We start from the raw sequence: 13,525 nt of genomic DNA on the forward strand, positions 1-13,525 counted from the left end.
ATTGACTTGCACAGGGAAAAAAAACCCCCCCCCCCCCCCTTCCAATTGCATGTCAATGTTGTAGTTGGACTTGTAACTAGAACAAAAATGGGTTGGGCCATGGATGTGTATCAAGCGTGGACTTGCAACCGGGATAAGAAAAAAATTGGGTCAGCTAATTGCATGTGGGGTTGGAGTTGCAACTGAGATTAAAAGAGTCGGGCCCCAAATACGTGTCAAGAATGGACTAGCAACTGGAGAAAAAATAGGTTGGGCCTAGTTACGCAGTTAGGGTGTATACTTGCAACTAGGACCCAGTTAAGGATGGACTTGTAATTAGGACAAAAAAGATATCAGCCCCCAGTTACGTGTTGAAGGTGGACTTGCAATAGGCCGAAAGAAGTGGGTCAGGCCTGATTGCGTGTCGAGGAGCGGATTTACAACTGAGAAAACATGGGCCGGGTATGGATGCGTATCAATGGTGAACATGCAATCGGAGCAAAAAATGGCCGAGGCTCCTGGTTGGGTATCGAGCGTGGATTTGCAACTGGGACAAAAAATGAATTAAGGGCTCAATTGCATATCAATGATGGACTTGCAATTGAAAAAAAAAAAAGGTCGGGCCCAATTACAACTCATGGGTTGCCTTGCTACTATGGTAAAAAAAATCCAGTTGTTAGTTGATAATTGTCTTGCATGAAAAGAACAAAGAAAAAAGAAAAAATATAAAAAATCCAGTTTTTAAACGGATGGAGTATTTGTTTAGTTCTTATTAATCTTGTAGGTTTCAGCAAGCAGATAATGTTTTAAAAAATTAAAATAATATTCCTTCATCTACTAATGGATGGTATATAAATTCAATTAAAAAGTCAAATATTTTAAAGTTTTATCAAATATATAGACGCAATTATTAACAACTGCACTATACAGAATAAATATATTGTTGAAATATATTTAATATGAATATTGCTATTGATTTCATCTTCATCTGTACTCATATATTGTTTATATATTATTTTTTGAAATTATTTTTTATAGTATGTATTTTTTATCAAACTTATGAAACAATGACTTTTATTTATTTATAGTTTGCAGGGCATCAATTTGGAGACGGCATAAGTAATGCTTTCTCCGAGTTTGCTCCGAGGAGTCTCGCACGCAACCAGCCCGATTCGGCCCGCGTAGTGTTTTTGGGCTCGCAGGGCAGAATGAGACAGGCGCCGCCGCCTCCACCCTCCGGGGACTCTCCCTGGAGAATCCCAGCCTTCTCCCAAAATATCTCCTCCGTCGGAATCGAGCTCGTCCCCTCAGCCGTGCTCCCACGCCGTTCGCATCTGGCCTCTTCGGCGGCCATCCCCGCCGACCTCCGCACGCTACCCGAGGTCTTCTTCGTCCTCTGCAACGACTGCTTGTTTTTACTGGACACCGGTGATTTAGGGACAGAGGTTCGGGCAGGAGGCTCGTACTGTCGCGAGCGGCGGTTCTCCACTGTTGATTCTGCACGGTTCAGTTTCATTGCAGATTTGCAGGTAGTACTAACTAGGGTGCCGGCTGTAGGAATTTTGACAGGGTTTCTTCATTATCATCGTTAGAGCTTCTCATTTGCTTCTCAAATTGATGCACTTCAAACAGCTCCGAGCACGGATTGCTTCAATGAAGATGCTGGGTGGAGCAACAGGATTGGGGTTTCAGAGAGGTGGGAGAAGCCGGTGTGGGAGGAAACTCCGATGCAGGCCATTCATGTCTCAGGTGCTGCTCGGTGTAGCTCTGGTCCGGCGATTGAGGTTGATCTCCTGTCAGGAACTTCGCACATCTCCCCTGACCAACACATAGGTTCCGACAGGTCAGCACAAACTAGAATCGAGCTGTTTTATCTTGATTCCTTCATTTGTTTTAGCAGTAGTTTTCATGCTAATTACCGTATACCAGTACGCCAATCAAATTGTTAATAATGAAGCTAAATACACAGTTTCCATGCTAATTAGTATACTAGCTGGCATGGGAAATGAAATTATCATAAAGAAGGCAAAAATAAAAAAGTTCTCTGCTAAATGCAACAGCATATGTTATTGTCCACAAAAAAACGATGGTCTTGTAACTGAATTAAGGATGATTATAAAGTTTTTTTTGGCAAATATGTCAAAGTTAACCTGGGCCAAATAAACATGGTGGACTTTGTTACAGCAGAAAGCCACCAAATCGACATGCATGGAAATAAACTCATGTTGCAGTAAAAGTACAAATTGAAAGGAGAAACTTATTGACACGCTTTATCATGAGTCCATAGTCGTATCAGTCTTGTACACCCACGAGACAAGCAGCTGGAGACGGTGATTCACCGTTAGCATGTAAGCAAAAGAAGTGACGGCTCCTTAGAGCACCAAATGCTAACCAGACACCCAAAGCAAACCTATGTCCTGTCCCGAGCAAGATTGAACCAAGCTTGCAAACCAGAGACAGCAACTGTCAGCCCAGGCGTTGTTTGTTTTGTAGGCCTTGTTTCTGCAGACCCGCCAATGTGACAATTAAAAAAATAACATAGTAATAGGACCAAAACAGTAGCATTTCTACAGTCCTATACTCCTATACAGTTGAAATTGAAACTAAAGCAACACCTCCAGCAGCCATCAGATTTCTAACATCTCCAGTAAACTTCAGAACCCAACTGCACAGACCATTAAAACAAACTGGTGCAGCCTGAATATTCAGTGTGCAAGGTCCAGGGTCTCGCAGCCGTATGTATGTACCTGCGGAACACCAATACTCGCTCGCGATTGTGGCACGAGCGGGGCGACGCGGCGATGCCGCACGAGCGGGCACCGGTGACGCCCGCTTTCTCCGGGAAGGTGAGTCTGTAGACATCGGAGATATCATCTCGTTTCCTTGCCACTTCGCTAGGGTTCGAGATCGAATTCCGGCGCCGGTCGCCGGCGTCGTTCGCGCGGTGGGGGAGACTCGTGCGGGGAGGCCGCGGGTACACTTCCTCCGCCCCTGGCAGGAGGGCCAGGGCTGCTGGGACGGGGACCGGTCCCCCCTGGCCAGGAGGGCCAGGGCTGCTGGGACGTGGACCGGTCCACCATGGCCCTGATGGTCGACACGTGGGGCAGACGAGATCGGACCGCCATGAAGCACCCAACCCTAGGGTTTCCTCGTGCGCCGCGGGTATAAAGCCGAATCCTGTGCCACCTTTCCTCATTTTCGATCTGAGCGAGTGCTTGTCTCACTTCTGGGACGCGCCGCCGGAGGCTAGATCTAGGGTTCCTCAATCCTTCGGCTGGTGGGAAGGAAAAATTCGTGGAGATAGTCGCTCTTTTGCCCAAGTTGTGGCATCCCCCCCACAGATTCCACCACTCGATCCGGTTGACGAGAGCAAAATCACCATGAGGGAAGAGGGATTTGGTGCGGGGCGACATGGTCGTGGGGCTGGGCGCTTCGATCGCGGCCGGGGACGCGGCCGCGCCCTCGACCACCACGTCTGGAAGCGCAAGACGGAGGTGGGAGACTCGTCGACGCAGAGAGCTTCGGGATCTGGAGATGCTGGATCGGAGAAGTGGGACAAGGCGGCCGGAGGCAACCAGGCTAAGCTACTTCGCCGGGAGCGGTGGGGTGCGGACGAGGGGGACACGAGCATGATCCGTAACCATGGGAAGAACACTACTCCTCCTTGAGCGCAAGATCCTCCTGCATATCCTGGTAACATTGCTCCTCGGCCTGAACCATGTCAGATTTGTAATCTGACTGGTCATGTTACTGCTAGATGCCCGCAAGCTGTGTGTGATAGATGTAAGAAAAAAGGTCATCTGCATGTGGTCTGTGCTGAGTTCCTGCCTTGGGGGTGTTTTCCTGTGATGTGTGCGTTCCAAGGCAATGGGCAAGGTTTCTTCTACATTCCTGATTTTAGCATTGATAGGCAAGCTAGGGAGAGGATCTTTAACGTGATTGTTACCATTACTGAGGGGGCTGCTCCGACTAAAGATATAAAACATGAATTAAGTATCTATGTGGGGCAGGGATGGAGATGTTCTGCTAGGTTTTTTGCACCTCAAAAATTTGTGATGAGGATGCCTAATCCTAGAGAAGTGGATCATGCTTTATTTGTGGAAAATGTTAGACTGAAGCAGTGTGGAGTTTCAGTTAAGTTCTCACCGTGGTCTGAAGATATTGAATCTGAGGGCCTTCTGGAAATTGCTTGGGTTCGGATTGGGAAGATCCCTCCGAACAAGAGATGTGATAGGACTGTAGCCTATGTGGGTGGATTAGTGGGCATTACTCTTGAGGTGGATATGTCTACTATAAATCGCTCCTTGTTTGTTAGAGCCAAAATTGGATGTCGCTCTGTTGATCAGTTGCCTGCTATGGCAGAAGGTGTTCGGGGCGGGGGGGGGGGGGGGGGGGGGGCTGTATGTTTGTACGAGGTGGAAGAAGTTCTTGTCAGGAACCCTGTGAATAAAGACTGTAAGGGTGTGGAATTGAAAGATGCACCTGCTAAACCTGTTCAGACTCCTAAGCATAAACGAGCTGATCAGGAAAAAGAAGAAAAACAAGCTGATTTTCCTGAGAGTAGCAGAGACGATGCTGGTGCTCGTGGGGGCAAGACCTGTCGTCTGTCACCACAAGACCATGACCTCTCAGAATCATCTGATAGTGAAAATGATACATCTCTGCTTATTGAAACAATGGCAAAAGAACATGAGATGGCTGGAGGAGGAGAAACTCTGGATACCTCACGCTGGATAGTGGCCATGGAGACTGATATACACAAGGCCCCACTGGAACATGAATTCGAGCCTAAAGATGTACAGGTAAATGATATATCTGCAGCTCGTCGTTCGCTATCCTTTGATGTTACTGGGGCTAACTCTGCTCAGGTTGTGGAGGTGGATGGTGATGTGTACCCAGACCTGAAGACCTCAAGTGACTATATGGTACAGCTTCCCCTTTCTAATCACAGTGATGAGATCATTCTCACACCTCCCCTTGCGCCTGAAGTGGCACTAAGATTCAGCAAGGGCAATGCGCAGGGGGGACAGGAGCACATGGAGGCTAAAGCCATTAACCTGGCGCAAAAGAAGAACCTGGAAGGTAACATCAGAACCCCTTGCAATAATTCTTTCGATGCTCTGTCAAATAAGGAATTAATGTATAGAGCCACTTGTATGGGGGTAAATATACCTGATAATGATTTTGCTTGTGTGAATGTTCTTAGAGAGCTTGAAAGGGTGAGGGAAAATCTAGATAGTAAAAAGAACATTGGGGACAGTAATACTGATATTGAGGATGATATTTTAGTCACCAATGGCCTAGGAAAATCTGTTCCTGTTAATCTGACTTGGCTTGACCAAGAGGAAACTGTCTTTGAACAAAAAGTCTCTGATAAACAGAAGAAAAGAAGATCTAAAAAGAAATCTGCCGTTAAGCTTTCTGGGCCTGTGACTAGGAGCCAGAATAAGGCAGTATCTTCAGAGGATGTGTGCTGTAGTCCTGCATTGCCTCCTGGCAGGACTACTAGATCTTATTTTCACAAAAAACGTTCCAAATGAGAGGGCTCATTTGGAACTGTAGAGGGGTAGGCAAGAAAGGAATGGCCACCTGCCTCTCAGACATGATTAGTGACCATTCCCTAGATTTTATTGGTTTTCAAGAAACTATGAAGAAAAAATTTACTCCCAAATGCATTAGGAGAATTGACCCTTTTGGTCTATTCCATTGGGAATGGATTCCATCTGTTGGGAAGTCTGGTGGTATTTTAGGAGGGGTGAGGCAAGATACTATGGAGATCACCTCCTGTACCAAAAGGAAATATATTTTGCAGTTAAACCTGCATGATAAGAAGAAGAAAGCTGACTGGGGCCTGCTGGTAGTCTATGGGGCAGCCCATGAGGAGTTTAAAGAGGAATTTTTGATAGAGCTTGCTGCTAGTTGTAGTAGCATGACTGTGCCTTATATTGTGGGGGTGATTTCAATGTCCTGCGGCATGGTGATGAGAAAAACAAAAAGATGCAGAATAATAGAGCTACTGATATCTTCAACTCCATCATCAATGCTTTGGCCCTTAGAGAGATATATATTAGTGGGGGGAAATACACTTGGACTAATAACCAAGCCCATCCTACCCTAGAAAAACTGGACCGCATTTTGATGTATGAAGGTTGGGAGGATCTTTTTCCTATGGTCTCTGTCAGGAAATTGGTTCGGGAAATTTCAGACCACAACCCTTTGCTTCTCTCTGGTGGGGAAGAGGGGCGTGAAGCTCCTAAGCCTCGTGAGTTTCGTTTCAACCTGTCCTGGATTAAAGATAAAGATTTCCTTCCTACTGTGAGTAGGATCTGGTTGAGGCAAGTGCATTCCTCGGACCCTATTGATATCCTAAATATCAAACTTAAGAGATTTAAGAATTATTTTAAAGGGTGGGGGTCCAATAAATATGGTCATGACAAGAGAAGGAAAGAAGAGCTCAGATTGGAGCTAGCCCTGCTGGAAGAATTAGAAGAGAGTGGCCCCCTGTCCCCTGAGATGTATAGCATCAAAGTTGATGTTAGTGCGGACCTGCATGAGCTTCTAGTGAACGAAGAGATCTTTTGGTTGCAGCAGTCTCATGAAAGATGGTTGCTGAAAGGAGATCTTAATACTGACTACTATCATAAGATTGCGAACGGGCGGAAGAGGAAAAACATGATCCATTCCCTGAAAGCTGGGGATGTGGAAATAGAAGGGACTAATAATCTGATTGCCCATGCGACAGCGTTCTACAAAAACCTTTTCGGTCCTGCACCCGGCAATGAGTTCCATATGGATCCTGATACTTGGACCACTAATGAAAAACTTGATGAAGAGGATAACGCTGATCTATGTCGGGCCTTTACGGAGGCGGAAGTTAAGGAAGCTCTGTTTGCTATGGCACACAATAGAGCGCCTGGGCCGGACAACATTCCTGTGGAGTTCTATCAGGTGTGCTGGGATATCGTGAAGGATGATATTATGCTCCTGTTTGAACACTTTCATAAAGGGAGCTGGATGTACAGCGCCTCAATTATGGTGTGATTACTCTCCTCCTCAAAACTGCGGACGCAGACAAAATTCAGCAGTTCCGATCGATTTGCCTCCTGAGATGTCCGTACAAACTTATTACTAAGGTTCTAGATAGGCGAGTTGAAAAATATGCTGATAAACTCATCAATAGGGCCCAGAATGCTTTCGTGAAAAAAAGGAACATCATGGATGGTGTGATGTCTTTGCATGAGATCCTTAACTACACTCATGTGAAAAAGAGGGTGGGTGTAGTTCTGAAACTTGATTTCGAGAAGGCTTATGACAAAGTCAATTGGGATTTTATTCTTGAGTGTCATAAGCTTCGAGGCTTTAATGATAAATGGTGCGGGTGGATTAGGAGTATCCTGCATAATGGGACTGTGAGCATCAAGTTGAATAACCAAGTTGGCCCCTACTTCCAAAGTGCGAAAGGGGTTCGACAAGGTGATCCCCATTCCCCTTTCTTGTTCAATCTAGCTGTGGATTGTTTGGCAAAAATGATTACAAATGCCCAAAAAAGCGGCATGTTAGTGGTTCTGGCCTCTGATTTAATTCCTAATGGGGTAGCAGTTCTCCAATATGCAGACGATACCATCATATGCCTGGAGCATGACATTGACAAAGCTGTTAACTTGAAAATGCTTCTTTACATGTTTGAATTGATGTCAGGGCTTAAGGTGAATTTTCAGAAAAGTGAGATTCTTACTATGGGGGGTGATGATAATGTGGTGAATATGTATGCAGACTTATTCAATTGTGAGGTGGGCAGTTTCCCCATCAAATACCTAGGGATGCCTGTCAGTTACACCAATCTCAGGAACTCAGATTGGGAATTCATTGTTACCAAATATCTGAAAAAAATTGAAGCTTGGATTGGTAACGCAGCCTCGATGGGGGGGGGGGGGGGGGGGCCCTCTAGATTCGGTGGTCACCCAATTATCCTTATATCATATGTCTATGTGGCTCATGAACAAAACTTTCGTCGAGCGTTTAGACAAACATAGAAGGAAGTTCTTCTGGCAAGGGTGCAATAAGAAGAGGAGGTACCATCTGGTTAGATGGAATGAGATCTGCAGATCTAGAGATAAGGGTGGCTTGGGTGTTAAGGACTTACACAAGCAGAATGTTAGTTTGATGGTCAAATGGTGGTGGAAGCTAGAGACCCAAATGGGTATGTGGCAAGATATTGTTCGGGTGCGCTACCTGACTAACAAATCTGTGGCGTCGATTAAGCCCAGGTTTTCTGATTCCCCTTGTTGGAAAGCCCTGCTTAAAGTCAAAGATATTTACTTTGTGGGCAGGAAAATTCATTTGGAATCTGGTGACCTCGTTAGAGTCTGGAAAGATTCCATAAATGGACTGAGTCCTTTTCAGACCCTTTACCATTCGCTGTTTGAGATTTGTATTGATCAAGATTGCACTATTGATAGGTTCAAATCTGTGGATGTCCACTCTTTCTTCAGAAGGAGGCTCACACCTGAGTTGTCCTGTCAATGGGGAGAAATAAGTAATACGATCAATAATATCTAGCTGAGCCAGGGTGGGGACCGGGTCTACTGGGGGCTTAATAGTAATGGCAAATTCTCCACTAAATCTGTGTATAAGTGGCTTGAAAACCCTCTTAGTGGTTGCCATTATAGATGGATTTGGAAAGCCAAAATCCCTCTCAAAATCAAGATCTTCCTATGGCAGCTGTCTCAGGACGCAGTGCTCACTAGGCAAGTCATGAGAACGAGGAAATGGCCCGGGAATCCCACATGTTCTTTCTGTAACGAGTTGGAAACCTCCCAACATCTGTTTTTTACTTGCCCTGTGGCTAAAGTGATCTGGAGATGCGTTGGGGTAGTACTGGGTAGTGAGATGTGCCCGAATAGCTACTGGCAATATTTTGCTTGGTGTCATGCTTTTCTCCCTGATGGACAAAAGTACTATACTGTGGGCTTGGCTGCTGCTTGCTGGGCCATTTGGCTAGCTCAAAATCGAGCTACGTTCGAAAAGAAGCTTATCAAAACGCCTTTTGAGATAGTTTTCTCCATGTGTTCTTTCCTACTGTACTGGACAGGGCTGCAGGAGGAGGAGGGCGCCAAGGAGCTGCGAAGCGGTGCTGAGATGATCAGGTCGAGCACGATGCGCATGATGGGAATGTGCAACGCTATGAGGGTGCCGATCGGGGGAGATTGAAGATCTGCAAGAAGTCCCGTTGACTGGAGCTGGGCGATCCTCGATCCTGTGATGGCGTTTTGGTTCTTTTGTGGATGTCTCATGTCTTTGTCTGTAGTAAAACTCAGGGGTGTTTGCTGTGGATATTCGGTGCTGCCTAGGTTTTCGCCCCATGGCATTCGTTTCGATGGCGGGCGAATGCAGTGGGTTTCCTGGCAGTGCCCGGACTCGCTCTACCTCTTTCACTTCTCCTGACATGTTTCTGAACTTTGTATTTCCGTTCATTTGCAATGGAAAGGGGTATAGCCCGGTTCGAAAAAAATATTCAGTGTGCAACAGGGCATAAAAAGGATTTATATTTGAATCAATTGAATAAATTTATTTAATCTTTTCAACAGTGTGCAACTAGAGCAGCCTGAACACTCCATAGATATATATTTTAAGTCGGACACTCGATAGATATTTTTTATCACTTTAATGGATTTATTTAATCACTTGAACAAGAACAGACTTGAACAGCAACAGGGCATACAAAGGATAAAAACTTTCCAGCTTTCAATCCCACTTAGAGGCAACCGTCAGACTTCTTCTAACTAGCTAGCTATAAAAACATTACATGTGGCAGATTCCAAATATGTAATCACTTGAATATATTTATTTACCTCAAGAATATTACTTCCAAACTTAACACCATTATTTCTAGCTACGTCACTAAGAGAAACATTGAATGAATTTAAGACAGCTGGAATATGTAAATTACCTGGAACATCCTCTGGGTTCTTGCGCTTCACCCTGTCAACAAACTTGTCCATTGAGTTGCCTTCACCAACAGTCCTAGCCCTCTTTCTTCTATTCTCACCCACCACCAAAAGTACAAGATTTTGATCAGCGTTATCAGTTGACCGAGTGACATCTTCCATCTGCTGATCCTCTAAACCTACCGTTCCTTCCATCTCCTGTCCAAAACTTTCCTTGTTCATCAGAGTGTCCAGACAAGTTTTGCTAGCAAAGTCTTCTTGGATATCAGCGCTATCCATTTTTTTTCTCTCATCATCATCCTGTTGCAGATCATCACAATCAACTTGTGCTGCACAATAAAAGACGTCACATAGATGTGTGAAGAGGGCTTATATATAACTCCAACACCTATAATTAAGCAATTAAGCATAGTAAGATGCACAACACTCAATTACCAGACTGTCCAGTAGAAATTTCATCATGGGTCGCTGTCACTGATAACATCATATCAGTAGTTGGTGCCACAGGGCTCACAGAATTGTCTGCAGTTTCACTTCCTATATCAACCTCTTTGTCTGTCTTAACAAACAAGAGCTTGGGGCGTCTGGGGTGGTTTTTTGCTGCTTCCTTCCACTTTTGTTTTGTTTCATCGTTCACCCCATCATGGAGAGCAACCTCATTAATATGTCGCAGTGACTGGATCGTCATGCCGCAAAAGCCATTTAGATCCTTACATAGCAGACAAAGTGACTCGAGGAGTGGCAGAGCTCCCTCTTGAACTTCCAGTTCAGTCATGACTTCAACCACGATGCATAGTCGTCGCAGGCTTCCAAGTGCACCTTTTATGATGACGAGTTTGTCCAGTTGAGATGCAATCAGCTTCAGGTACGCCAAGCAGCGCACTCTGCTCAGGGCAGCAAGAATATCCCCGCGCAGCTGATGACGAGGGGATGAAAGGCACAGCTTAGTGAGACCACCTAGCATGGTAACAAATGGAGGCAGGCTGCATATGTTGCCCCCTTGTAACTTGAATGAGCTAAGATAGCAGGAGGAAGCTTCTTCTTTTTCTAGGGACAGGTTCACGAGCAAGTCTTGGAACCATTTGTCACTGAAATGTAGTGAGAGTGAATGACCATTTTTCACGTTGGTGCTTCTTTTGATGAACCCCTTAATGGCCTTTGAGACTTGACTGTAGTTGTTGGTGCCGCTGCTTCTGCCGCTCGCAGTGCATTCCGTGCTATCATTAGTGGACTGCTTCCACCATATTTTCACCTTTGTCAAGTGCTTCATATGCTCCATGAGCTGTGCAAATCCTTTGCTCTTGTTGTTATCGACAACAAATCCTGCTACTGTTTCCAATTTGCTATTCTCTGCGAGCCAAGTTTGTAGCTTATGCATTTTCCGGCCTCCTACACCTTGTTGGAGCTTGAACTTTCCAAATAGATGAATCAGGCATGGCAGCTCCATGACTTGTGTCGGAAGAATCTCTATCTTGGTTTTTCTTACATCCAGTGTCTCCAAAAGTTTAAGCTTTTTGATCTCTTTGGGGAGCACCGTAACCTTAACAGTGGCCCCAAGGCTTAGGTACCTGAGCAGCAACAGGTTGCTGCATATCTCCCTAAGATGTTTCTCCTCCAAGTGGTTACCGCATTCTTCAAGATCCAAGACCCTCAAGAGTTCATATTTGGAAAATTCCAAGACAGATACATGTGCCCTACCGAAGATTGTCAGAGATCGAACAAGAGATAGATCATTGGCTACTTTGGCACTTGCGTTATGGAGGGAGAGCCAACGAATTTTATTGGGTGGGTGTGAGGGAGTTAGCTGATCATATAACAAAGTAATGAAGTTGTCACACTTGGAAATGTGCAGGATGAACTCGAGCATCATGCCATGAGTATGATATGTCTTCACCTGATCTACGCTGTTCTTGTTACTGGCGTCTGTACGCTGGATGATACTCCGGTTGACCAGCTCTCTGAAATTGCCGGTAGCAGCATCCAGAGTATTACACATATAATCTCCTTGGATAAACCCTTCAGCACACCATTTCCTTATCAAGCTTCTTCTCCTGACTATACGCCCACTTGGGTACATACCTAGATATAGCAAGCAAGTCTTGACATCATGTTTAACAAGGCTGGTGTAGCTTTGGACAAGCACACACTTCATTCTTGCTAACATCTCCTTCGTTTCCAGATGTGCTCCCAGGTTGTGGCACAATGTTGCCCAGTTTTCATGCGTCGGATTACCTGTGCTTTGCAAGTACCGGGCTGTAGTAACAAGAGCAAGGGGTAAACCATCACATTTCTGCAGTGCTTCCGAGCCAAGCTGATCCTCTTTACTGACTGGCGGATCGTTGTCTTGGAAAGCTTCCTTGAAAAACAACTGCCTCGAGTGTCCATCAGGGAGAGTTTTCATTGTGTACACATGATCATGAGCTGCTGAGCTGCTGCAGGCATTTGCTACTGACTGAATAGCCGTCGTCACCAGAACTCTGCCATTCAACCCCACAAAGGCATCTTTAATATCATGCCAAAATTCTGTCCTCATGTCATCGAGTACGATGAAGAACCTATGAGGAGTACATGATCAGAATTAACATGCAGAGATATGAAGTGGAGATTAAATTTGGAGCGATTTCATTTTATACCCACAAAGATGCCAATAGTGGGTGAAGTCAAACTTGAAGAATTTCTGGACTGTACAAAAATATAAAAGAGGCAGACTGCTGTAAATCAAGACCAAATCATCAAACAGAGACAGAGTGGAGAAAATTACCAACGGTTGGAATTAATTACCTCTTGGTTTGAAGGCACGATCTGAGGATTGCGCAGAGCTTGCTGAGGCTACCTCCACCACTGGTGAATGTGGTGGGGATGGGAAATTGCTGAAGTATCACTTCGAGAACATCGCTTGCACCCCTTTGCTCGGCTGCACAAACCCAAGCCCATACTTCATATTGGCTCATCATACTCTGGTACACATGCCTGGCAAGGAGGGTCTTGCCTATGCCATCGAAACCAACAATGGAGATCACCTTGAGGTGCTGCTGTTGCGGCTGTACCAGCTCCATAAGCTCATCTTGGGGAGTGTCCATGCCAACGGGGCTGCGAGTTGAAATGGTGTCGTCTATGACCATGTCTGCTGTCATCTCTGGTGTGCATGCCACTGCGAACGGTGAAGCTGACAATGAGGTGTCAGCACCGGTGCTGGCGTTGTAGTAAGTTTCTCTCAGCTTGGATGAATCTTGTGATATCTTCTTGAGCTCGCGGATCGTCTTGGCAAACTCCTTACGGACTGTCACCGCAACCGATGGAGAGCCTGACGGATCCACGTTGACGTCCTGGAGATGGTCAGCCGATGCATAAAGCGGTCGATGCAGTCCTCGATAGCGTGCGCCAGTTCACGTATAACGTTGATCCAGGCCCTATGCATGTGCTCGCTGCCTCCGCTGCTCCTCCAGCGACGATCATCGTCTTGCTGAATGGCGGCAGAGATCAACGCAAACTCATTTCTAATGTAAGTGATTTCATGCTCCAGGTTCTGCCGAAGCCTGTGATTTGCAGCTAAGAACTCCAACAGCTTCGGAGCTATCCTACAGGCAAAAGCCGTGGCC

The 13,525-nt window shown here is 45.6% G+C and overlaps 1 pseudogene; it reads right to left on the reverse strand.

Annotated features, from left to right (window-relative positions):
• Positions 1-2,172: 2,172 nt before the first annotated feature.
• On the reverse strand, positions 2,173-13,518 carry LOC125530066 (annotated as a pseudogene).
• Positions 13,519-13,525: the final 7 nt, after the last annotated feature.

Source organism: Triticum urartu, unplaced genomic scaffold (assembly GCF_003073215.2).
Source record: "Triticum urartu cultivar G1812 unplaced genomic scaffold, Tu2.1 TuUngrouped_contig_6046, whole genome shotgun sequence".
Classification (NCBI taxonomy): Eukaryota; Viridiplantae; Streptophyta; class Magnoliopsida; order Poales; family Poaceae; genus Triticum; species Triticum urartu.